At 38.3% G+C, this 24598-nt stretch overlaps 1 long non-coding RNA gene and 1 pseudogene across 1 annotated transcript in view; one reads left to right on the forward strand and one right to left on the reverse strand.

Annotated features, from left to right (window-relative positions):
• Positions 1 to 1651: 1651 nt before the first annotated feature.
• LOC140531726 (uncharacterized) overlaps positions 1652 to 24598 on the reverse strand; it is a 30408-nt gene continuing 7461 nt past the window's right edge. Inside the window, exons 2-3 of the long non-coding RNA XR_011976410.1 lie at positions 3998 to 4052; positions 1652 to 2501 (exon numbers count right to left, since the gene is read on the reverse strand). This is a non-coding gene — a long non-coding RNA (uncharacterized lncRNA). The remainder of the gene's footprint in view (positions 2502 to 3997; positions 4053 to 24598) is intronic.
• Positions 16113 to 16494, forward strand: LOC140531725 (E3 ubiquitin-protein ligase RBX1-like; annotated as a pseudogene).

Raw genomic sequence — 24598 nt, forward strand, 5'->3', positions numbered from 1 at the left:
CAAGCCCTGCCTAGGCCACAAATAGACTGTTTGACTGTGGACTAGCCACAGACACAATGTGGGCGCATTTAGTTTTTCATTTAGGAAGCTTCACAATCATCTTTACTAGCACTATCAAATTTGTGAGCAAATGTTCTAAGTTGCCCCTGTGTCCCCCAACCTCCATTTCTCAAAAGAGTAAGAATGAAATTAAGCCAATTGTGGAGGGAAACCCAATGGAAGTAAGCAGTGATATGGATGATTTTTAAAAACAGCAGTAGCTCTTGGTTATCTGAATTTGGATTATCCTTGCCATCTAGCACACATCTGGGGCATTTCTTTTAGCCAGTAATTGGGAGGCATTCAGGGCATCCAAAAAAATGTTAATATTAGACCAAGCTCAGCACAACTCAGAAGAGAATCTGCTACAACATATTATGTAACATATTCTAAATCCAAATGGAAAGGATTTGCAAGATCGTAGGCACTTTAATTTTATTCATGCCACCGTTCCCTTCATTAGCATAGATCACTGAAGAAAGAAGAAATAAAATAGTTCATATATGCAAACTGAAGGGAAAGCTTGATAGCATGATATCCATATGCTAAGAGATTCAATCAGACTAAGGTCCTATGCCAGATAAGTCAAGCCATCACCACCCCTTTGAGCACCACCTTCTCTCAGATTCAAACAGAACCAGCCCAGGACCCTGAACCCCAAAACCTTGGGAAAGTCATTCTTCCAGCAAAGCCCTTGTAGTCAACATGCTAAGGAGGAATCCCTGTGGAGATGTAGCCTGGTAACTGCTTGTGCATGGGCTACAGTCATAGTTACTGATGACCCAGAAAAGAAAGTTCTTGCTACCAAACTCTTTGGCACTGCCAAATGGTTTAACATCAGGAACTGATATGATTTTATCAGTGGAAATGACTCACAAAAATGAGAAAAGAGAGACATTGCCATCTGCTTTCCTGATGACCCCTGAGGACTATGGGACCTTGCTATCTGACTTGCAACTGAAATCTGCCAGATGTATTGTCCTCTCCATTAGGAGGCATTGCTCCTTGAAAGCAGAGGCAGTCTTTGTTTAGTCACTTCAATCATGTCCAATTCTATGTCTATGTCATAACAACATTTACTGCTCATTGACCAATCACAGGTATCCCAGACTTAGACATGCAGACTTAAACTGCATTTGACTTTTCTTGGCAAAGATACTAGAGTGGTTTGCCATTTCCTTCTCTAGCTCATTTTACAAATTAGAAACTGACACATACAGGGTTAAATTACTTGCCCAGGATCACAAAGCTAGTAAATGTTTGAGGCCAAATTTGAACTCACAAAGATATGTCTTCCTGACTTCAGGCTTTGTACTCTATCCAATGTGCCTACTAGCTGCCCCTCGGGACAGTCTTATTTTCAATTTGTTTCCCTGGTGCTTTGCACATAGTGGGAACTCAATAAATCCTTGTCTTTTCCCCCCTCATTCCATTTCCATGCCTACTAACTAGTATCAGAGTCCTTAGAGGCCTCTGTGCAAGCATCAGAAGATGATATCACTGTCATGGAAAAGATAAGGTACGCAGGCCTTGAGTATCTAAGATATTCAAACTCTCCTTAGGAGTTCTCATTCATCTTTTGGAATGGAAAAGATACTCTATGGGATGAGAATAGAGAAAGTACCTAGTCAGAGACTAATGTTTATTAAAGTCATCAGGAAGGAACTGATGAGATGCTTGGGTGCATGTGTAAGATTTAGAATCAGGACCCAATTCTAAAATTACATTTCTCTTTAAAAATCACATTTCTTCCTAGCCTTAAAATGCTATCCCAGACAGTTTCTCCCCAGCCTAAAGACACAGCCTGCCCCAGCCACAACCATTATCTCCCTTCCTGATACAGTAGCCAGCTGCATCTATAGAACTTATTAATCTGAACCAGCTGTGTACTGGCTGAACTGTACTGGGTCATAGCGACATTTACTACTCACTGACCAATCACATGTATCCCAGACTTAGACATACACATACTCCCTTACATTTATCTTGTCTAACGAGACATTGATGAGAGCAGCCTGGTATTCCTTAGTCTGCCTTGACCACTAATCAACTTAGTGTGTTTCAGGCCTAAAACTACACCTCCCTGTAGCCCTACTTGGGCTATTTCCTGACAAACTCTTAGTAAAATACCTGCTTGGTAGACACCAAAAATGCATGTTCCTACTAATACTGACCACACCTTAACCATTCCCTAATGCCACCCCGAACCACCTAGTTAACATATTTGACACGTTTTACTATAGAATATCCTATATAAACTTTACTTATACCCCTGTAAGGTTGCAGGTTCCCTAAGAACTTTTGCCCACTGAAAAGTGTAATAAATCTTTACCTTGACCTCAGGAATGCTTGAGTACCTGAATTCTTCTCCAGACAGCCCATGCAGGCAACTCCAGCCTTAGAGTTCCTGTACCCCTTTTTTCTCTTCCAGCCCTCATCAGAGCTTTGCTGTCAGGTCTGAACTGCAAGAATTAATAATAAGAAAGCAGAAACTTCCCAGTATATTGTCATGGACATTTCCATGGTCCTGTGTTTACAATTCTAGGAGAACTCTGCTGCATTAATTCCTTTATCCAAGTTCCTGTATCATTCTGTAGACTTCCTGGACATAACCTCATACCTTTAAAATATGCTTCATGTTTTCCTTTCTATCTGATTTTACCATATAGAATCCATTTTGCCTGAAAAGACTCATAATTTAACTTTGCAGGACCGCACTTTAGAGCTAGAAGAGACCTCTGAAATCATTTATTTCTATATTCCCATTTTATAGATGAGGAAATCAGGATTCGGAAACATTAAATGACTCGCTAAAGGTCATATAGCTAGTAAATAAAGGAGCAAAGATTTGAATGAGGGCCTTCGACTCTAAGACCTGGGCTCCTTCCATCACACATGTTGCCACCAGATTGCTACCATGAATGTAAACACTGCCCATCTTGCCCACATGCAGCAACGAGTTATAAAACTGAGTCAACTTTTCTTAATGAACCCTTCTTAGGGTTAAAATTCCAAAGATAACATGATAGAAACAAAAGATAAAAGAAATATAAAAATTCTCTTATACAAATTTGTGTTTGTTGATTGTGTTTAAGTGTTCTTTGTTAGGAAAGAGAATTAGTGAAATAATATATCAGTAAAGGAAAATGGCATAAAAATAAAAGGCAACACAAGAATTTGAAAAATATATATGACTTAGCTCTATCCATCTAGAAGGATTGGAGGGGAGTACCCTAGGGCCTGTCTGAAAACCAAAGAATTCTTACAGATTTCGAAGCATTCTGAAGCACATTAAGTGACCTATATAAACTAATCTGGCTAGCGTCAAAGGCAAAACAAAGCCTTCACTTTCCAGATGGTCTCCTTCATGGTTCTGGACATAAGATTTAGGAAGGGATGGCAAAATTGGCACCACATAACTGATACAAACCAAGCTAAAAACTGAACTGAGGAAAACCTGGGCTCAGAAGAGAACTATGTGGGCTAAACCTCCAGATCTGCTGACTTTTAGGCTTGCCTTAGACTATCTGCAGAGAGAAGTGACAGTAATCCCAAGTGAAAGAGGCATTTGTCACTTTAATCAGCCCCACTCTTGCCACACTGTAGATTAATGACACGAGGCAAGATACAGAGCTCCCACAAGGAACTGGTTCCTCAAGGAAATACTGCACTGTTAGCAGCGTGCCTGCAGTGCTCAACAACGCTATACAAACGCTAGGAGATCTCTGTTACAAGGGAGAGCTAAAAGTTCCAAATGCCCTCTGCACATCCCCTCATCCCTAATCATGCCCAGGCCAACTCAGCAAAACATACAGAAACTAAGTACTGCCACCTAGTTCAGGACTGATGCTAAACCATTTCCCCCCTGGCATTCTTTTTGGGGGTTTGTCTGTTAACACACACACACACACACACATACACATTTCCCATGATCTGGGGGGGAGGGTTGATATCTTACCTAGCATTGTTTCCCTTCTCATTACACACGTGCCCTTGGAGCATTTTTCCCCTCTCTGCAAAGAACAAAGTCCAAGGAAAAGATTTAAGACACCAAGGGGATAAAACTATTTCTCCACCAAATTAGTCGCTCCCGGGGATGTTCTCTCTGAGCTCCCGCTGAGTTCCCATTAAAGTTAATGGGAGCTGGGCACATGCTGCCCCATGCCTAGCATTATAGAGACAGTAAACTGGGGGGGTTGGAATTATGCGTACCCCGAATTGCAGGAGAAAATGATGGGGGTGATTAGTGCCAAAACATGTCAGCTGCCTAGTACTCATTGCTGGGTGCTGGGGAATCAACAAGGCCAGGGAATGAACTCTGGTCTCTTCTCACAGCTCGCATTGATTGTTATCTCCTGCAGAGCTGGAGTCCGGGCGGCTCAGATGAGGTCCCCTAATTAGAAGCCGCTGGGAAAGACTCCCTTTGGAGTTTCCTAGGCCCCCTCCATCAGCAGCCAGGATTCTGTTGAGCCTAATAGGTGTGGGATGATTGATATCTCTGTCAGCTGTGGGAGTGATTGGTTGGGAGGGCAATGGGCAGTCTGGCTAGGAAGCAGACAAGAGCGGAGAACACAAGTGGACAGGGGAGGGGAATGGGAAGAAATAGGGGAGGAGAGGAGAGAAAGAGGAGAAGACAAAGGGGAGGGGAAAGAATAGGAGAGGCAGGAGGAGAGGAGGAGAAGTTGGGGAAGGACAATGAGAGGGGAGAGGAGAAGAAAATGAAAGAGGAGAAAAGAGGTGAATGGAGAGGAAAATGGGAAAGGAGAATCAGGAGAAAGGAAAATGGGAGAGAAGAATGAAAACAGGTAGGAAAGGAAAGGAAAGAATTGGAGTGGGCAGTCAGGAAAATGGAAAGAAGGGAGGAGATGAGAAGAGTAGAAAAGAGAAAAATAAGAGAGGATGGTAGAAGAGAGAGAGAAAGAGGGAGGAGGTGAGATGATGAGAGGAAAGAAACATCCTTGCTAATTACTTATGCAAAAAGGTTAATTTAAAATATTGGTGTCTGCTGTTATTTCAAATCCAATTTTAGAACCTCTATTAACTGGGAATGTCTGAGTCCTCAGACCTGCTGATATATATTGGGATTTAGAGAACTCAGCTAAATTAACCCTTCTATCCAAGGTATTGTACCCAAGGTATAGACTCCATGGACATCACTTTATACTTTTAAACTCTGCTCATTCATCTTTTCCTACACCCTAGCTTCATGATAGTCATCCCATCATGTCTCTCTACACTCATGTCTTCATTAGGTTCACAAGATAAAAGTCTAACAAAATATGTCCATCTACATACCCTCTATTCTCCAAAACTTCAACAAGAGTCTTTTCCCAAACATGTATTCCACACTTCAGTGTAATCTGTGGTTCAAGCCTGGGCATTTGCATAAGATTTTCCATTTTGAGGAGATAATAATTAGACATTCTATGCCATGATTGCTCGTCACACTTTTTTTGGACGAAGGATACAACCATGAGAATTTGGAAAAGACGGAGATGGTGTTCTGGCTGCCAGCTTAGAGGAAGGACACATGTAGATCCAGGTTTTCTTCAGGGAGAGACCCATGGAGGAAGAGAAATTGACATGCAGAGGAGTTGCCACCTTAAACATATCACTGGTTTTTGGCTTGCCACACTAGAGACTTCAAGTGTCCCCCTTTGGTGAAATGGAATCTCTCAGTTAAGTTGAAATATTCACAGTAAGAGAGCTCATTTATTCTGTGTATTGCATGGTATATTATAACTTGCATAACTTCTCTGATTTCTATTTTGTATCAGCTTGGCTAAGTGAGTTTATTCATTCTTCAATATTTGTGATGGACTTTGAGTAACTAGAAATTGCCTAGGATGCAGGGTGGGGCAACCCTTCCCTATTAAAGGATAATGACCAGGAGAACAGCTTGAACCTAAAAATCATTTCTATTAGCTTAACACTTTTTTGGAGAGAAGAGATGAAGAAGGCACATGGATATAATTATAGTCTAGTATTGCTTCTCTGAAGAAAGCAGAATGGGCTTGGCCTCATGAAGCCATCCCTGCTGACTTCTGACAGGACTCAAAAGTCTCCTTCAGAGAGTGCTGACATGACTCCATAGATATCTATTTGTAACTCCCTGCAAGCCACAGAGCATCCACAAAACCTATATGAGAAGCACACACTATGACAGTAAAAAGAAAAAAAAAGAAGTCATGTAAAAGAAGTCATTTATTCTTTAGGCGCATTATTGTATGTCCAATTGGAATCACCCATTCTAGGTCCCCTTTCCCTAGCAACAAGGTAAGTGGAACATCACTCCTAGCTCTAAGGCTTTCTTCATCCAGAAGGGGCTAGCACATTTCAGTGATGTGGTAGGACTATATGAAGACCAAAATTAGGGCAGGAATGGGGATTGTCCAAGGCATCACTTGGGTACATGAGGAAAGTACTGCAAATACACCAGAAGGCAAATTAAGCATTTGAAATTTTTCCAACTTTTTGGATAGGTAAACACAACAGTAGTAGCCTTCTAAACACTTCAAATTCTACCCAGTGGCGTAACTTCATGGGAAACTAGCTTACCTGCTTGGTGACAGAAGGTCAATCTAGCTGAAAGGATACTCACTTCTGAAACTGAATAAAGGACATTGCTTTCAGAATAGTCACCTGCTCTTATATAAGATTTTACCCTCTCCTCTAGAATCAATGTACCAAAGAAGGGCAAAACACACAGTGAGAAGGAAGGAAGGAAGGAAGGAAGGAAGGAAGGAAGGAAGGAAGGAAGGAAGGAAGGAAGGAAGGAAGGAAGGAAGGAAGGAAGGAAAAGTCACAATGAAGGTTATTTTCCTCACACTTATTCCTCATACTATTTCAGTCTAAATTGGCCAATCCCTTCAAAATAAAGGTTCAGGAACATTAGAGCAAATTTACTATGAACATATGGCTTTGGGGAGGGGCTGTCTGGGATGGAGGGGATTAAAATATATTGGGACAAACTGAAAAGATAGCTAGTTGGGAGTTTAAATCAAAGGATTTGTTTCCTCCTTCTTATTTTTATTTAGATTTCCATGAGAATCTGCATGAGGAGAGAGGGAGTATAAGGAATATGTTAGCTGCAAGGAAAAAAATCTAAGACAAAACATCTCAGACTCACATCTTCCCCCACTGCACTAAATGCCCCATAACATCATTTCCCAGTTTTCTTGATTCTGGCCTCTCATAGACTGTAGCATACCACAAGTGGATGAGTTCTCAAGAATAGTACTTCCAACTAAACTTTGGATGATATACCTATGATATGCTAGTTACTGTAAATTACATCCTATTTTCTCCTGACTGTTCATTGCTTCTTTCATGATTATGTTCCTTTGAACAATGACCTTCATTTATAACAATGGCTCCTTAATAGGTGAATATCGGCCAGTATTAATTTGTACTTACATAGCTCCCTTCATCCAAGAACTTCTACCAACAATAATTAATTAAGCCATACTGGAGCTTGATAATTAGGAGCCACTACTCCCAGTATGCAGATATTTCAACAGTCTGTCTTCATAAGTCTGAAAAAGTTAAGTCTGTGTCAGCGAAATGGGGCAAAATAGTGTTTCATGGAAATGTTCTTCACAAATCAGTTAAAGATCTTCAATTTAGAAACCAGGCTTTTAGACTCTCTGCCTCACTTGTTAACCCAGCAGACTACATTCTCTCATGATACATGGGGTATTTGGAAGAATGATCAAAGTGATGTTTTCATTATGACTAGTGTGTCTAACACCGACAAGCACTGTAAGCAGCCAAAACTCAGAAGAAACTTCAGAAAGCAGCTAGCCTAACCCATATCTGAGTGAAAATCCCCTACAACATATCTGACAGATTCTCAACTGTCTTCCACTTGAAAAGTCCCAGTGATGAAAGAACTAAGTACTTCCCAAGGTAAACTGTTCCACTTTTTCTGGTCAGTCATTTCAGTCATGCTCAACCCTTCAAGACCCCACTTGATGTTTTCTTGACAAAGAGACTGGAGTGATTTGCCATTTTCTTCTCTAGCTAATTTACAGATACAATTTTAAAGATGAAAAAACCAAGGCAAACAGGGTTCAGTGACTCACCTATAGTCACACAACTAAGGCCAGATTTGAACTACTCTTTCTGATTCCAGACCTGGGATTTTATCCACTGTGCCACTTAGCTGCCACTTTTAGACCTGTAATTAATGGGAAAAATTTTTCTATACATTGAACCTAAATCTTGTCTAGAATATCTATCTATTTTTCTGGGACCATTTAGAGCAAGTCTTAATTTCTCTTCCATATGTTCAATCTTTCAAATACTTGAAGACTTAATTTCCCTACAATTTTTTTTTCTTTTCCAGGCTAAATATTCCTAGTCAATATATCCTGGTATAGCAGGCATCCAGTCTCTACAAAACTCATTCTGCCTCTCTTAGACACTTTCCAGTCACTTTCCAGTTTGTCATCATCGTTCCTAAAATGAGGCATCCAGAATACAACATAATGCTATAGATAGGCTTCAGCAAAGGCAAAGTGCAGAGAGATCATCTTTTCCTTTGCTCTGCACACTGTGCCTCTCTTCATTCATCTCCTTAGCTCAAAATCTCAGTAGTTGTTTGTTTGGGGGAGGGAGGTACAATGGCACACTCTATGATCACGATGAGATAGCACTCTACTAAAATCCCCAAAATCTCTTCACAAAATCTGATGCCTATTGACTTTGCCCCTGAAAGCATGTAGTTTGTTTTAATTATTCCAAATTTAAGACTTTACATTTATCCCTATTAGATTTCAATTTATTTGATTCACTCATGATTCATGATTCTTTGTTGTTGATGATGTCTATTTCTCCATATAACCTTGAAGAGTCAAGTGTTTAATAAATGTTTTTTGAATTGATTCTGTTATTTGATGTGAGCTAATCCTACTAGCCTCGTTGCATTTGCAATTCTGATAAACCGGTCATCTCTCTTTCATCCAGCTCAATGACAAAAGGCATTGAATAGCATAGAGTCAAGGAGAGATCTCTGGGACCCTCCACTTGAAAACTGCTGCCAAGTTGATATTGATTCCATAACAATTATTCTGAAGGTCCAATCATACAAACAGGTCTAGACTGACTTCTGTGATGATCTAACACACATCTCTTCTTAAAAACAAAAGCATAAAATCATTCTGAGTTTCCATTTGTGATCTCTAATGATCCCCCTAACAAGAATACCACAAGATGCTGAGTAATGATACCAAATGTTGCCATTATATAATCAACTTGAAGGACTGTAATTCAGGCATAAGAGCTGGCACTGTATGGAATAATTTTTAATTTTCTCAAATAATACACCATGTTATTGGATCCTTGGCCCTGAGCTAGGAAGATAGAGAAATCTGCAATAAAACTAGGATGACTGTGGTTACAAGGACCATTACTGAATAATAATAGATTGAAATTATATCCATATAATCCTGAAGGCAAAAATAAATTTAAAAAAATAAATAGCAAGGGAAGTAAGAAACAAATGATGGAATAAGTTGATAGCAAGAGACATGTTTAGTCTTAGTCCTGTGAGGCCCCTGCACCAGTTCACTGCTTGCTACTTAAAATGTAATAAAGACAAATTTATGCAACTTGCTCAGCATCAGCTTTCCCTGATTCCCAGGGAATCTTAAAACACTATACTATTGAGTTATTAGCATTGAAATACATGTTTACATGTTGACTCTGACTGCTCCAGCTGATCAAGAACAGGCACAGGGACTAGGTCTCAGCATAGATAGTATCATATTTTCAGTATTCTCACTTTGGTTCTTACTAGTTTCCTATTAACTTCCCTTTGTGTTGAGCCTTTTCCCCAGATCATATTCAATCTCACCTCCCTTATGATATGAGGGGGAGGAAGCTAAGCAAAAACTAAGGGCAAGCCTTCCTTTTTCAACTCCTGGATGCCACTAATACACACTTTGTTACCATGAAGGGAGCTTCCTCTGAATGAACTTGGTCTACACAGTCAAGCAAGAGGCTATCATCAAAGGTGGAGTTTCACCTCAAAGGAGATATGGGTTCTCCTCAATAGTATAGACTGAAATTTTGGGTTTCCAAATAAAAGCTTTTAAATGAACCCCTTCCAGCTTTTGGCAGCACCTCAAACTCAACGTGTAGCCAACTCAACTCATCCTTTTCTGCTCAAATGCAATTTCTTCTGTCTTCTCCACCTTTGCTAGTGATGTTTAAGAGTTTTCCTATTCATACTGGTTTAGAAACCCTATTATCTTTTACTCTTCTTTCTCCCTCATATCAGAGATATGATGAGCTCAAAGTCATATTGTTCTACCTCTATGATGTCTCTGCATTCCTTTTAACATATCCCATCTCATTGCAATCTGTCCTACTAACTTTCCTGCTTCAAGTCTATCTCCCCTGTGATCGTTCAAACTTTTGCCAAAGGAATCTTCTTAATTTGTGGTTCTAATCATGCCAGTCACCCATTATTTTTTTTTCAGTTGTTCACCATTGGCACTCATATAAAGAATTGTAGTTACATCCTGCTGGAGTGGAAGCAGAGGATACCTCTGCCCCTATAGGGCTCTAACACTAGCCTCATAAGGACCAGTTAGAGTCCTGGCAGAAAGGCCTGACTTCTAAAGGAAGGAGTCAAATTCTTTCTCACTGTCTTCTGGTATATTATTCAAACTAACACACTACACTATAAGTTTCATATCCTATTACTGAAGGCTCTTTGTAGGCTGCTTCCAATCTATCCTTCCAACTTTATACTGGCCTTCATTATGGGGATATTCCAGCCAAATTAAATTATTCATTATCTTTAATTTGCATGTTGTTTTTTTACCTCTTCACATTTAGGTTCACTTAATCCTAAAAAAAAGATTTAAAAAGCTATCTCTTCTTTCATCCTTCATTTTCTCCACCAGACCCAACTCAGAAATTCTCAGTTCCATTAAGTCTTCTTTTATCTTCTAGCTTAAAGGGATTTCACCCTCTTCAAATTTCTCATAAAACTTTAGTTGACTCTGCCATGGTAGGTTGGGAGAGGGAGGATAGGCAATTGCAAAGATCATAGGACTATAAATTGAGAGCTGGAAGGGACTCTGGAGATTACCTAATCTAAACTCTAGCCTAGTCTCTTACTGATAGCTGAGAAACTTGCAGTTCATAAGGATAATATGCCTTGCCCTAGATCCCAGGGGTGTTATGTATCCAAGGAAAGATTTCAACTCAGATCCTCTGATAGAAGATCAGTATGATATAATAGTTCAAGCAATCTTATCAAAAGAAGAACAATGAGAACACAGAAAAAATACAGAAAATTACGAGATCAAAACCAGAAAGTAAAACAAAACAAAACCTGTGGAAGTCCAGATGTGCTGAACTCTGAAAAAAAGAAATAAATAAGAGAACCTGGTTAATAGGTGTGAACAGGATGGCCTTTACAAAGGAAGGTTTATTGTAAGTATGTAGTAGTAATACCTTCTTAAGGACTTCTACAGTGAAAATTCTTATAATGAATTCACAATTTATTTTACTTCTGGGGGTGGAGCCAAGATGGTGGAGTAGAAAGACACACATAATCTAGCTCTGAACCCAAAGCCCATAAAATATCTGTAAAGAAGAACTCCCAACAAATTCTGGAAGAGCAGAAGCCACAGAACAACAGAGCGGAGGAGATTTCTGTTCCAGAGAGCCCTGAAAACTTCTCACAAAAGGTCCCTCGCGCCCCGGACCTGGAGCTGAGCCCAGCCCTGCCTTGGCCGCGGGGGCACCAAGAGGAGCAGATCCGAGCAGGCTTCAGGGACAGAATCTCCAGCAGCCACGCAGATCCATCCACCCACAGGCCTCAAAGGTTGGTGAGAGGGTCTTCTCGGCTTGCCAAGAGGGGGGTGGGCTCCCCCCATAACTCAGGCCCCCTCGGGAGGCAGCAGCTGAGGTGGGAGCAGACAGGGGCTCCCAAAGCAGGCATTAGCTCTGATCCATTGTTGAAAGTCTCCACATAAACCCCTGAGGGAACTGAGCCCATGAGGCAGCCCTGCCCCCACCTGAGCACCTGAACTTAATCTCACACTGAATAGCAGCCCCACCCCTGCCCAAAGCCCTGAGGCTGGGAAGCAGCATTTGAATCTCAGACCCCAAGCACTGGCTGGGAGGATCTGGAGGCAAAGTGGGTGTGAAGAAAATATTCAGAAGTCAAGTCACTGGCTGGGAAAATGCCCAGAAAAGGGAAAAAAAATAAGACTATACAAGGTTACTTTCTTGGTGAACAGGTATTTCCTCCCTTCCTTTCAGATGAGGAAGAACAAGGCTTACCATCAGGGAAAGACACAGAAGTCAAGGCTTCTGTATCCCAGCCCACCCAATGGGCTTAGGCCATGGAAGAGCTCAAAAAGGATTTTGAAAATCAAGTTAGAGAGGTGGAGGAAAAACTGGGAAGAGACATGAGAGAGATGCAAGAAAAACATGAAAAGCAGGTCAACACCTTGCTAAAGGAGATGCAAAAAAATGCTGAAGAAAATAACACCTTGAAAAATAGGCTAACTCAACTGGCAAAAGAGGTTCAAAAAGCCAAGGAGGAGAAGAATGCTTTCAAAAGCAGAATTAGCCAAATGGAAAAGGAGGTTCAAAAGCTCACTGAAGAAAATAGTTCTTTCAAAATTAGAATGGAACAGATGGAAGCTAATGACTTTATGAGAAACCAAGAAATCACAAAACAAAACCAAAAGAATGAAAAAATGGAAGATAATGTGAAATATCTCATCGGAAAAACAACTGACCTGGAAAATAGATCCAGGAGAGACAATTTAAAAATTATGGGCCTACCTGAAAGCCATGATCAAAAGAAGAGCCTAGACATCATCTTTCATGAAATTATCAAGGAAAACTGCCCTGAGATTTTAGAACCAGAGGGCAAAATAAGTATTCAAGGAATCCATAGATCACCTCCTAAAGGAGATCCAAAAAAAGAAATTCCTAAGAACATTGTGGCCAAATTCCAGAGTTCCCTGGTCAAGGAGAAAATATTGCAAGCAGCTAGAAAGAAACAATTCAAGTACTGTGGAAATACAATCAGGATAACACAAGATCTAGCAGCTTCTACATTAAGGGATCGAAGGGCGTGGAATAGGATATTCCAGAAGTCAAAGGAACTAGGGCTAAAACCAAGAATCACCTACCCAGCAAAACTGAGTATAATACTTCAGGGGAAAAAATGGTCTTTCAATGAAATAGAGGACTTTCAAGCATTCTTGATGGAAAAGACCAGAGCTGAAAAGAAAATTTGACTTTCAAACACAAGAGTGAAGAGAAGCATGAAAAGGTTAACAGCGAAGAGAAGCATGAAAAGCTTAACAGCAAAGAGAAGTCATAAGGGACTTATAAAAGTTGAACTGTTTACATTCCTACATGGAAAGACAATATTTGTACCTCTTGAAACTTTTCAGTATCTGGGTACTGGGTGGGATTACACACACACACATGCACACGCACATGCACACATGCATAGAGACAGAGTGCACGGAGTGAATTGAAGAGGATGGGATCATATCTTAAGAAAATGAAATCAAGCAGTGAGAGAGAAATATATTGGGAGGAGAAAGGGAGAAATGGAATGGGACAAATGATCTCTCATAAAAGAGGCAAGCAAAAGACTTACTAATGGAGAGATAAAGAGGGGAGGTGAGAAAAAAAACATGAAGTTTACTCTCATCACATTCCACTAAAGGAAGGAATAAAATACACACTCATTATGGTATGAAAACCTATCTTACAATACAGGAAAGTGGGGGATAAGGGGATAAGCAGGGTAGGGGGGATGATGGAAGGGAGGGCATGGGGAGGAGGGAGCAATTTGAGGTCAACACTCATGGGGAGGGACAGGATCAAAAGAGAGAATAGAAGTAATGGGGGACAGGATAGGATGGAGGGAAATATAATTATTCTTAGACAACATGACTATTATGAAAGTCATTTGCAAAACTACACGGATTTGGCCTATATTGAATTGCTTGCCTTCCAAAGGGAAGGGGTGGGGAGGGAGGGAGGAAGAGAAGTTAGAACTCAAAGTTTCAGGAACAACTGTCAAGTACTGTTCTTGCTACTAGGAAACAAGAAATACACGTAAAGGGGTATAGAAAGTTATTTGGCCCTACAGGACAAAAGAGAAGATGGAGACAAGGGCAGAGAGGGATGATAGAAGACAGGGCAGATTGGTGATAGGGGCAATTAGAATGCTGGGTGTTTTGGGGTGGGGGAGGGGACAAAAGGGGAGAAAATTTGGAACCCAAAATTTTGTGAAAATGAATGTTAAAAGTTAAATAAAAAATAAATTTAAAAAAATATTTTACTTCTGGATTTCAGTTTTCTCATCTTTAAGATGAGCTGGACTGAGTCATATCTATGGTCCCTTTGGGCTCAAAATCCTGTGATTCTATGAATCCAGAAGGTAGGTAATCCCTGAAAGAAGTAAATTTGATGTGAATATAAGATAGGCAGTGAAACTATTAATTTATTTTTGAGAGTGTGTTAAAGGAGAAGATATATGACTAGTGGGTGACCTTCACAGTGACATCACTGGGGTGATCAAGAATCAATCAAAACTCACTTCATTTATTTTTTCACAAAAATGGACCACTGTATGCAGCAGATGTTATCATTTAAATAATGAAATGTTATGATATAGTAACAATGTCAGCTGAAACAATAGCCAGATTTGGGGTTTGATTTACATAGTGTGAGCTAGAACTGTAGCAAAGAAGAGGATAGAGTTGACTACTTGTCAGGTATACTTTATTTAAGGTAAAGAAGGGATTATGAAGAGGGGAGCCAAGATGATAGAATACAGGCAGCCTCCCAGTTGAACTTTCCCAACAGTCCCTTTCAAATAGCTTTAAAATAACTTCTTAAATCAAGTTTTGGATTGTTACAACAACAAAAGGTTAGGGTGAGATATTTTTTCAACCTAAGGCAATTTATTAGGTTAGCAGTAGATGTCTGTGACACTGGGGTCAGGGCCAGCCCAGAGCACAAGTAATAGCAGCAACAGCAGAGGGTCTTGAAGGCAGCCACAACAACCACAGCAACAGCACAAGCAGCAACTTTGGGAGTGCTCAGACCAGAGAGAGAAAGGGGATGGCCAAGTGGTCAAAAAGAGATTATAGGGGACAGTTTTCTGGCACTGGGTAATCTGGTGCTGATTGGAAAGTCTATTGCCCACAAGTATTTCTGAGTCACAGTTTCAGGATGGAGAAAAATGCTTCTGGTTGGTCACAAGGAAGAAGGGGCCCTGGTCAGAATTCCAAGGCAGGGAAGAATGCTAGGATTTGCAGCTATAGGGAAACAGGGGTCAGGGCCAAGAAGAGATCTAATTGTTGTGCTTACAGGGGATAGGGGACTCTTACTGGATAAAGACCAGAGTGCATACCAGGTGATCAGTGATCGTACCTCTCCAAGAATAACACTATAGTAGAAAGACTAGAAAACTGGCAGATGCTCAGAATGAGCTCTGAACACAGCGGCACAAAAAGTTAGAATCTTGGGACAGTGTCTCCCAACACCTGGGTGAGCAAAGCCCAACTTTAACATAAATTTCCAAGTTCATAAATAGGTTGGAAAATGGGTGAGCAAACATACAAAATAAAACTTGGCCAAAAAACCATCATTGCTAGAAGAGTTGAAGAAAGAGATTAGAATGGTAGAGAGAAATTTGGGAAAAGAAATGAGAGTGCTATGAGAAAATTAAAAGAGAATTAACAACTTACTAAAAGAGCCACAAAAAGATGCTGAAGAAAATAAGACCTTAAGAAACAGAATTGGCCTAATGATAAAAGAGGCAAAACAAAATTCACTGAAGAAAGGAACTCCTTAAAAAGCAGTTTGGACAAATAGAAAAAGAAATTAAAAAGCCCATTGGATTAAATAGTGCCTTAAAAATTTGAATAGGCAAGTGGAAGCTAATGACACCATTAGACAACGATAAACAATAAAGCAAAATTAAAAGAAGGAAAAAAAGAAAAGAAAATTAAATATCTCATCAGAAAAACTACCAATCTAGAAAATATATCGAGGACATATAATGTAAGAATTGTTGGCCTACCTGAAAACCATAATCAACAAACATCATGTTTCAAGAAATTGTTAAGCAAGCTTTCAAAAATGGCAACGGTGATGGATATGGACACCCCTAATGCCACAACAGTGGCGTTGCAAGAAATGAAGTGAAAAAGTGGAATACCATGGCCCTTTGAGACTGAGATGTTGTTGTTGACAACTGTACAAGCTGCAGGAAACACATTATGGACCTTTGGGTAGAATGTCAAGCCAAACAGGCATCTGCTACCTCAGAAGAATGCATGGGGAGTTTGCAATCACACCTTCCATTTCCACTGCCTCTCTCACTGGCTCAAAACCAGGCAGGTGTTCTCACTGGACAACAGAGAGTGGAAGTTTCAAAAGTATGGGCATTAGAAAAAGCACCTTCATCCTCAAGATTATCACTTTTTTCGGTACTTTATGACTTGCTGTCCCTTTGCCTAATTATACATGAGCTAATACTAGTCTTTTGTCTTATGTGAGGTGTCTTTTGAGTTTGGTGTTAATGACACCATATTGTATTCTGTTTGGAGTAAACCCCTATTGGATCAAAAAAAAAGAAATTACAAAGGAAAATTGTCCTGGTATCCTAGAATTAAAGGGCAAAATGAAATTAAAAGAATCTATTGAATGAATATTGATGGAAAAATCCTAAATAAAATATTAGTTAGGAGACTAGAACATAATAGAAAGATTATACATTGTGACCAGAAGATATTTATACCAAGAACGCAGGATGGTTTAACAAAAGGAAAACTATTAACATAATTGATTATATCAGTAACCAAAGTAACAAATATATGACTTTTTTCAACAGATACAGAAAAGACTTTTAATAAAATGCAACACTCATTCCCATTTTTAAAAAAGCACTTGAAAGTACAGGTATAAAGCAATTGTTTCCTTAAAATTATGAGAACCATCTACCTAAAACCACTACCTGACATGATCTGTAATGAGGATACAATAGAAGCTTTCCCAATAAAATCGGGAATGAAACAAAGATGTCCATTGTCACTGGTATTAATCAGTATTGTATTAGAAATGCTAGAAATAATAATAAAAGAAGAAAAGAAATTGAAGGAATCAGAATGGGCAATGAGGTAATAAAACTATCACTTTTTTTGTAGACAATATGATGATATACTTGGAAAATCCTAAGGATTCAACTAAAAAGTTAGTGGAAACAATAATTTTAGCAAAACAAGAGAATATAAAATAAACCCACATAAATTGTAAGTATTTCTAAATATCATCAACAAAACCCTGCAAGAAGAGATAGTAAGAGATATCCCATTAAAATAGCTGTAGACAGTATAAAATACCTAGGAGTATACCTACCAAAACAATCCCAGGAACTACATGAATATAATTATAAAATACTTTTAATACAAATAAAGTCAGATTTAAATAATTGGATAAATCTTAATTGTCCATGGGTGGGCAGAGTCAGTATAATAAAAATGACAATTCTACCTAATCTATTTATTTAATACCATCTCAATTACCAAAATATTATTTTACTAAGCTAGAAAAAAAAATACCAAAAATTCATTTGGAAACCAAAAAAAATCAAGAATATCAAAGGAATTAATGAAAAAATTGAAACTATATCATAAGGCAGTAATTATCAAAGGTATCTGGTACTGGCTAAGAAATAGAAAGGTACATTGGTGGAACAGAGTGGACATACACAGTAGCAAATGATTACAGTAACCTTGAGTTTGACAAAGGCAAAGATTTAAGCTTTTGGATAAGAATTAATTATTTGGTTAAATAAAAGTTGTGAAAATTGAAAATCAGTCTGACCAGAATTTCTCATACACCAATATTTTACACAATATACCAAGATAAGATGAAAATGGATACATGACCTAAATATGAAGGGAGATATAAAAAACTATAAGAACATGGAATATAATACCTATCAGACATATAGATAAAAGAGTAATTTATGAATAAACTAGCAATAGATAGCATTATGGGATGCAAAATTTTAATTACATTAAATGAAAAAAAATTTTGTTACAAATAAAGCAATGTACCAAGATTAGAAAGAAAACAGAAGATTAGGAGAAAATGTTTATAGATAATTTCTCAGATAAAGCTCTCATATCTCAAATATAATAAAGAATTTTGCCAAATTTATAAGAATATATATCATTCCCCAACTGACAAATGATTAAAGAATGTGAACAGACACTTTTTCTTAAAGATATTAAAACTATAGTCATATAAAAATGCTCTAAATCACTACTGATTAGAGAAATGAAAATTAAAACAACTTTGAAAACCATTGAATGCCTATGAGATTGACTAAAATGAAAGAAAGGTAAAGTGACAAATTTCAGAAGGGATGTGGAAAATTTGGGACGCTAGTTCACTGTTGGTGGAGCTGTGACTTGATCAAAACACTTTGGAGAGCAATCTGGAATTATGCCCAAAGTGTTATAGAACTATGTATATCCTTTGACTCAGTAATACCACTATTAGGTTTGTTTCCAAAGATGATTAGAGAAAAAAGAAAAGGACATACATTTTAAAATATTTACGGGGAGGGGGCTGGAGCCAAGATGGCAGAGCAGAAAGACACGTATATTCTAGCTCTTCCCCCACAGCCCATAAAATACCTGTAAAGAATGACTCTCAACAAATTCTAGAGCAGTAGAAGCCACAGAACAACAGAGTGGAGGAGACTTCCAGCTGAGGGTGACCTGGAAGGCCAACAGGAAAGGTCTGTCACACTGGACATGGAGCATAGCCCAGCCTTGGCCAAGTGGCGCAGAGGAGGACTGGAGCAGGCCCTGGGGGTGGAATCCCCAGCAGCAGCAGAAGTTCACAGATTTCTCAATCCATAGGCACCAAAGGTCAGTGAGAGGACTTTTCCAGCTGACTGAGAGGGAAACAGGGTCTCCCCCACCCCACCGCTGGCCCCAGGCAGTGGCAGCAGAGGCCACAGCAGGCAGCAGCTCCCACTGCTGGCAGCAGCCAGCACCCGCTGTTAGAGGCCTCATCATAAAGTCTCTAGGGGAACTGAGCAACTGATCTGAACATCAGCTGCTAGTGTTGGCATGGCAGAAATGGAGGCAAGGTGTTTGTGGAGAGAAAATTCCATTACTCACAGATTCTGGGCACAAAAGTTTCTGGTTGCTCCCAGAAGAGTGTGGAGACTTGATTGTGCCACCTTGGAGGAACTGAGATCTTACAAGTCCCAACAGCATACCTTACTCTTGACAAAGAATGAGAAAGTCAAGTAACTGGTTGGGTAAATGCCCCCAACAGGGGAAAAAAATAAGAGTATAGAAGGTCACTTTCTTGATAAACAGGTATTCTCTTCCATCCTTTCAGATGAGGAAGAACAATGCTTACTATCAGGGAAAGACATAAAAATCAAGGCTTCTGTACCTAAACATTCAAAATAAATATTCAATGGTCTCAGGCAAAGGAAGAGCTCAAAAAGAATTTTGAAAATCAAGTAAGAGAGGTGGAGGAAAAAATGGGAAGAGAAATGAGAAAGATGCAAGAAAATCATGAAAAGTGAGTCAAAAGCTTGCTAAAGGAGACCCAAAAAATGCTGAAGAAAATAACACCTTTAAAAATAGGCTAGTTCAATTGGGAAAAGAGGTCCAAAAAGCCAATGAAGAGAAGAATACTTTAAAAAGCAGAATTAGCCAAATGGAAAAGGAGGTTCAAAAACCCACTGAAGAAAATAGTTCTTTAAAAATTAGAATGGAACAAATGGAAGCTAATGACTTTATGAGAAACCAAGAAATCACAAAACAAAACCAAAAGAATGAAAAAATGGAAGAGAATGAGAAATATGTCATTGAAAAACAACTCACCTGGAAAATAGCTTCAGGAGAGACAATTTAAGAATTATAGGACTACTTGAAAGCCATGATCAAAAAAGGCCTAGACATCATCTTTCATGAAATTATCAAAGAAAACTGCCCTGATTCTAAAACCAGAAGGCAAATTAAATATTGAGAGAATCCACTGATCACCTCCTGAAAGAGACCCAAAAAGAGAAACTCTTAAAAATATTGTAGCCAAATTTCAGAGTTACCATGCCAAGGAGGAAATACTGTAAGTAGCTAGAAAGAAACAATTTGAGTACTGTGGAAGTATAATCAGGATAACACAGTATCTAGCATCTTCTACATTAAGGGATCTAAGGGCATCGAATATGATATTCCAGAAGTCAAAGGAACTAGGATTAAAACCACGAATCACCTACCCAGCAAAACCGAGTATAATACTTCAGGGGAAAAAATGGTTTTTCAATGAAACAGGACTTTCAAGCATTCTTGATGAAAAGACCAGAGCTGAAAAGAAAATTTGACCTTCAAACACAAGAATCAAGAAAAGCATGAAAAGGTGAACAGGAAAGAGAAATCATGAGGAACTTACTAAAGTTGAATTGCTTACATTCCTACATGGAAAGGTAATATTTGCAACTCTTGAAACTTTTCTCAGTCTCTGGGTAGTTGGTGGGATTATACACACACACATACACACACACACACACACATATATATGTGTGTGTGTATGTGTATATATATATATTTATATATATATATTTATATATATATATATACATATATACATATACATATACAGAGAGAGAGAGAAAGAGAGACAGACAGACAGCAGACAGAGCACAGGGTGAGTTGAATAGGAAAGGATCATATCTAAAGAAATAAAATTAAAGGGTAAGAGAGGAATATATTGGGAGGAGAAAGGGAAAAATGGAATGGGACAAATTATCTCTTATAAAATAAGCAAGAAAAAGCCTAATGGAGGGAAAAAGGGGGGAGGTGAGAGGGGAAAAAGTGAAGCTCACTCTCATCACATTTGGCTCAAGGAAAGAATAACATGCATACTCAATTTGGTATGAAAACCTATCTTACAATACAGGAAAGTAGGGGAGAAGGGGATAAGCAGGGTGGAGGGGATGATGAAAGGGAGGCAAATGGGTGGAGGGAACAATTAGAAGTCAACACTCTTGGGGAAGGACAAGGTCAAAAGAGAGAATAGAAGAAATGGGGGGCAGGATAAGATGGAGGGAAATATAGTTAGTCTTACACAACATGACTATTATGGAAGTCTTTTGCAGAACTACACAGATATAGCCTATATGGAATTCCTTGCCTTCCCAATGGGGATGGGTGGGGAGGGAGGAAGGAAGAGAAGTTGGAACTCAAAGTTTTAGGAGCAACTGTTGAGTATTGTTCCTGTATACAACTGAGAAATAAGAGGTAATGGGGTATAGAAATTTATCTTGCCCAACAGGACAAAAAAGAAGATGGGGTTAAGGGAAGGGAGGGATGTCAGAAGGGAGAGCAGACTAGTGGAAGAGGTAATCAGAATGTTCGGCATTTTGGGGTGCGGGGAGGGGAGAGATGAGGAGAAAATTTGGAGCTCAAAATTTTGTGGAAAAAATGTTGAAAACTTAAAATAAATAAGTAAATTAAAAAATAAAATAAAAAAGATTTTAAAAATACAATAAAATACTTATAGCACTTCTTTTTGTGGCAGCAAAGAGTTGGAAATTATGGGGAAGCCTATAACTTGGGAAATGGCCAAACAAATTGTAGTGTATGATTATGATGGACTACTAATGTTCCATAAGAAATATTGAGCTGGCAGATTGCAGAAAAAGCATGGAAAGACTTGCACAAATTAACAAAGGTAGAAATGAGCAGAACCAAGAGAACATTTTACACAGTAACAGCAATATTGTTCTAAGAATAATTTTGAATTATTATTTCATTTTGAGTATTACAAATATTCAAATCAACTACAAAGGGCCTGCTTAGGGAGATACTATCTAAATTCAGAGAAAGAGCTAATAAATAGAAATATGTATAGTATAGTTTTATACATACATACATACATACATATTTCTATCTAATGGTAGTCTCTTCTAGTGGGGTGGGGAGGGAGGGACAAAATGAATAAAAAATACACAGCAAAGAACAAAAGAAAAGCAGGGTAGCTTTGAAAATGATGTGTAATATTAATTATGTAATTTTTTAAAGTAAAACACATGAAATGGAAATGCATGTTTTTATATTGAATCCTCTTTTGTGTTGTGCTCTGTTGAAAACATTCCTTTTTGTCCTTTTGTATTTAAGGACAAAATCAAAATGCTTAAATTTTTTAAAAAAGAAAAAATCCACCAATCACCTTTTGAAAAAGACCGCAAGATGAAAACTCCCAGGCATACTATAGTCAAATTAAAAAAAACTCCCATGTCAAGGAGACAATACTGCCAGTAGCCAAAAAGAAAAAATTCAAATATTGTGGAGCCACATTTGAGATCACACAAAATTTAGCAGCTCCCACATTAAAGGAGAGGAGGGCTTGGAATATGATATTGCAGAAAGAAAATTAGATATTATTACAACTAAAAATAATGTACCAGCATAACTGAGTACAATGTTTTTGGGCGGGGGCAATGGGTATATAATGAAATAAAGGATTTTCAAACAAAAATCCAGAGCTGAGGGAAAAAATTTTGCATTCAAACACAAGACTCAAAAGAAGCACAGGTAGATATGAAAGAGTAGACATATGGGATTCAATAAAGTTAAACTGTTTATATTCCTATTCAGGAAGATGATATATGTAACTCCTAAGAATATTATTATTACCATTATTATTATTATGACAGTTTAAAGGAACATACACATATAGAGGGCATGAGTATGAGTCAATCATGTTGGGATGAGAAAAAGAACAAGAATAAGAGTTGAGAAAGAGGGATGCCTTGGGAGAAGGGAGAAAGGAGAGGTAGAATGAGGAAAATTTTCCCAAATAAAAAAGTTACACAATGAAGATTGTTTATAGTGGAGATGAAAATGGTGGCCTGGGATTTGTTCAAAGAAGGAATAATAGTTATAAACACTCACCTGGGTATAAAATCTACTTATCCCAATTCTCGTTGGTGAGGGTTGGGGGAATGATAAAGCTGATAGTTCATTAAGGGAAGCAGTGGTCAGAAGCACAACAGACTTTTGAGAAGAGACAAGATTTAAAAAAAGAGAAGGGTAAACAGAAGATAAATAAGATTGAGAGAAATATAGTTAGTTAACAGTGAATATGACTAAGATGAATTCACCTATAAAATGGAAACACATAGGAGAATGGATTGAAAATAACAATCCAATAATATGTTTTTTACAAAAGACACCTTTGAAACAGATAGATGCACATATAGTTAAAACAGCATGGTGGAGTAGAATCCTTTGTGCTGCAGCTGAAGTAAAAAAGACAGGAATGGTAATCATGATTTCAGACAGAACGAAAGCAAAAATTAGATCTAATTAAAAGAGATACTCAAGGAAATTATATTTTGTTAGAAGATAACATAGATGATGAAGCAATAACAAAAATTTTCACAGCAAGTTTCTCTTATAAAAGTCTGACTTCCCAAATGTATAGGGAAGTGAGTCATAAATATAAAAGCCATTCCCCAATTTTAAATGCTCAAATGATATGAATAGGAAATTTTCAGAAAAAGAAAGCAAACCTCTCTATACTCATATAAAAATGTTCTAAATGACTATTGATTAGAGAAGTGTAAATCAAAACAACTCTGAGGTAACACTGTGCAAGTATCAGAAATGACAAATACTGGAGATGATGAGGGAAAATAGGTACACTAACAAATCATTGATGAACTTTTGAACTAGTCCAATCATTCTGGAGAATAATTTGGAACTATGCCCAAAGGGCATATCCTTCAAGGCAGTAATAACTTTACTAAGTCTATATCCCAAAGAGATCAAAGGAAAAGGAACTATACTGACAAAAATATTTATAGCAACTCTTTTTTGTGATGGAATAGAATTGGAAATTGAGGTAATGCTTATCACTTGGGCTGAACAAACTGTAGGATACAACTGTGATGGAATACTATTTTGATATAATACTATTATAATACCATTATTAATACTATTAATAATAATAATAGTATTCTGATATAAAAAATTATGATGGAGGTGATTTCAGTGGAAAAACCAAGGCAAGAACTATATGAACTGATTCAAAGTGAAATGAGAAGAACCAAGAGACCACTGTGCACAGTAACTGTAATGTTGTAATGATGAGCAACTGTGAAATACTTGGTTACTCTGATTAACACAAAATTCAAGCAATCCAAAGGACTCACAATGAAAAATATACTATTAGAGTGGAGCCAAGATGGCAGAATGAGAGCAACTACTCACCTAAACTCTTAGACAAACTCCTTCAAATACCTCTAAAAAGAGAATCTGACAAAATTTTGGAGGTGCAGAATCCAATAAGAGACAGACTGTGGCAGATTCACAGATCAGGACAGACTGAAAGGTTGACAGGAAGGATCTTTTCCACAGGGATCATGGAGCATATAGCACATAGCTTAGCATGTCCCCACCACAACAGTGCTGAGCAGGAAAGCCCCAGGGTGATCTGAAGCAGCAGCAGCACAGCA

Source organism: Notamacropus eugenii, chromosome 3 (genome assembly GCF_028372415.1).
Source record: "Notamacropus eugenii isolate mMacEug1 chromosome 3, mMacEug1.pri_v2, whole genome shotgun sequence".
Taxonomy (NCBI): Eukaryota; Metazoa; Chordata; class Mammalia; order Diprotodontia; family Macropodidae; genus Notamacropus; species Notamacropus eugenii.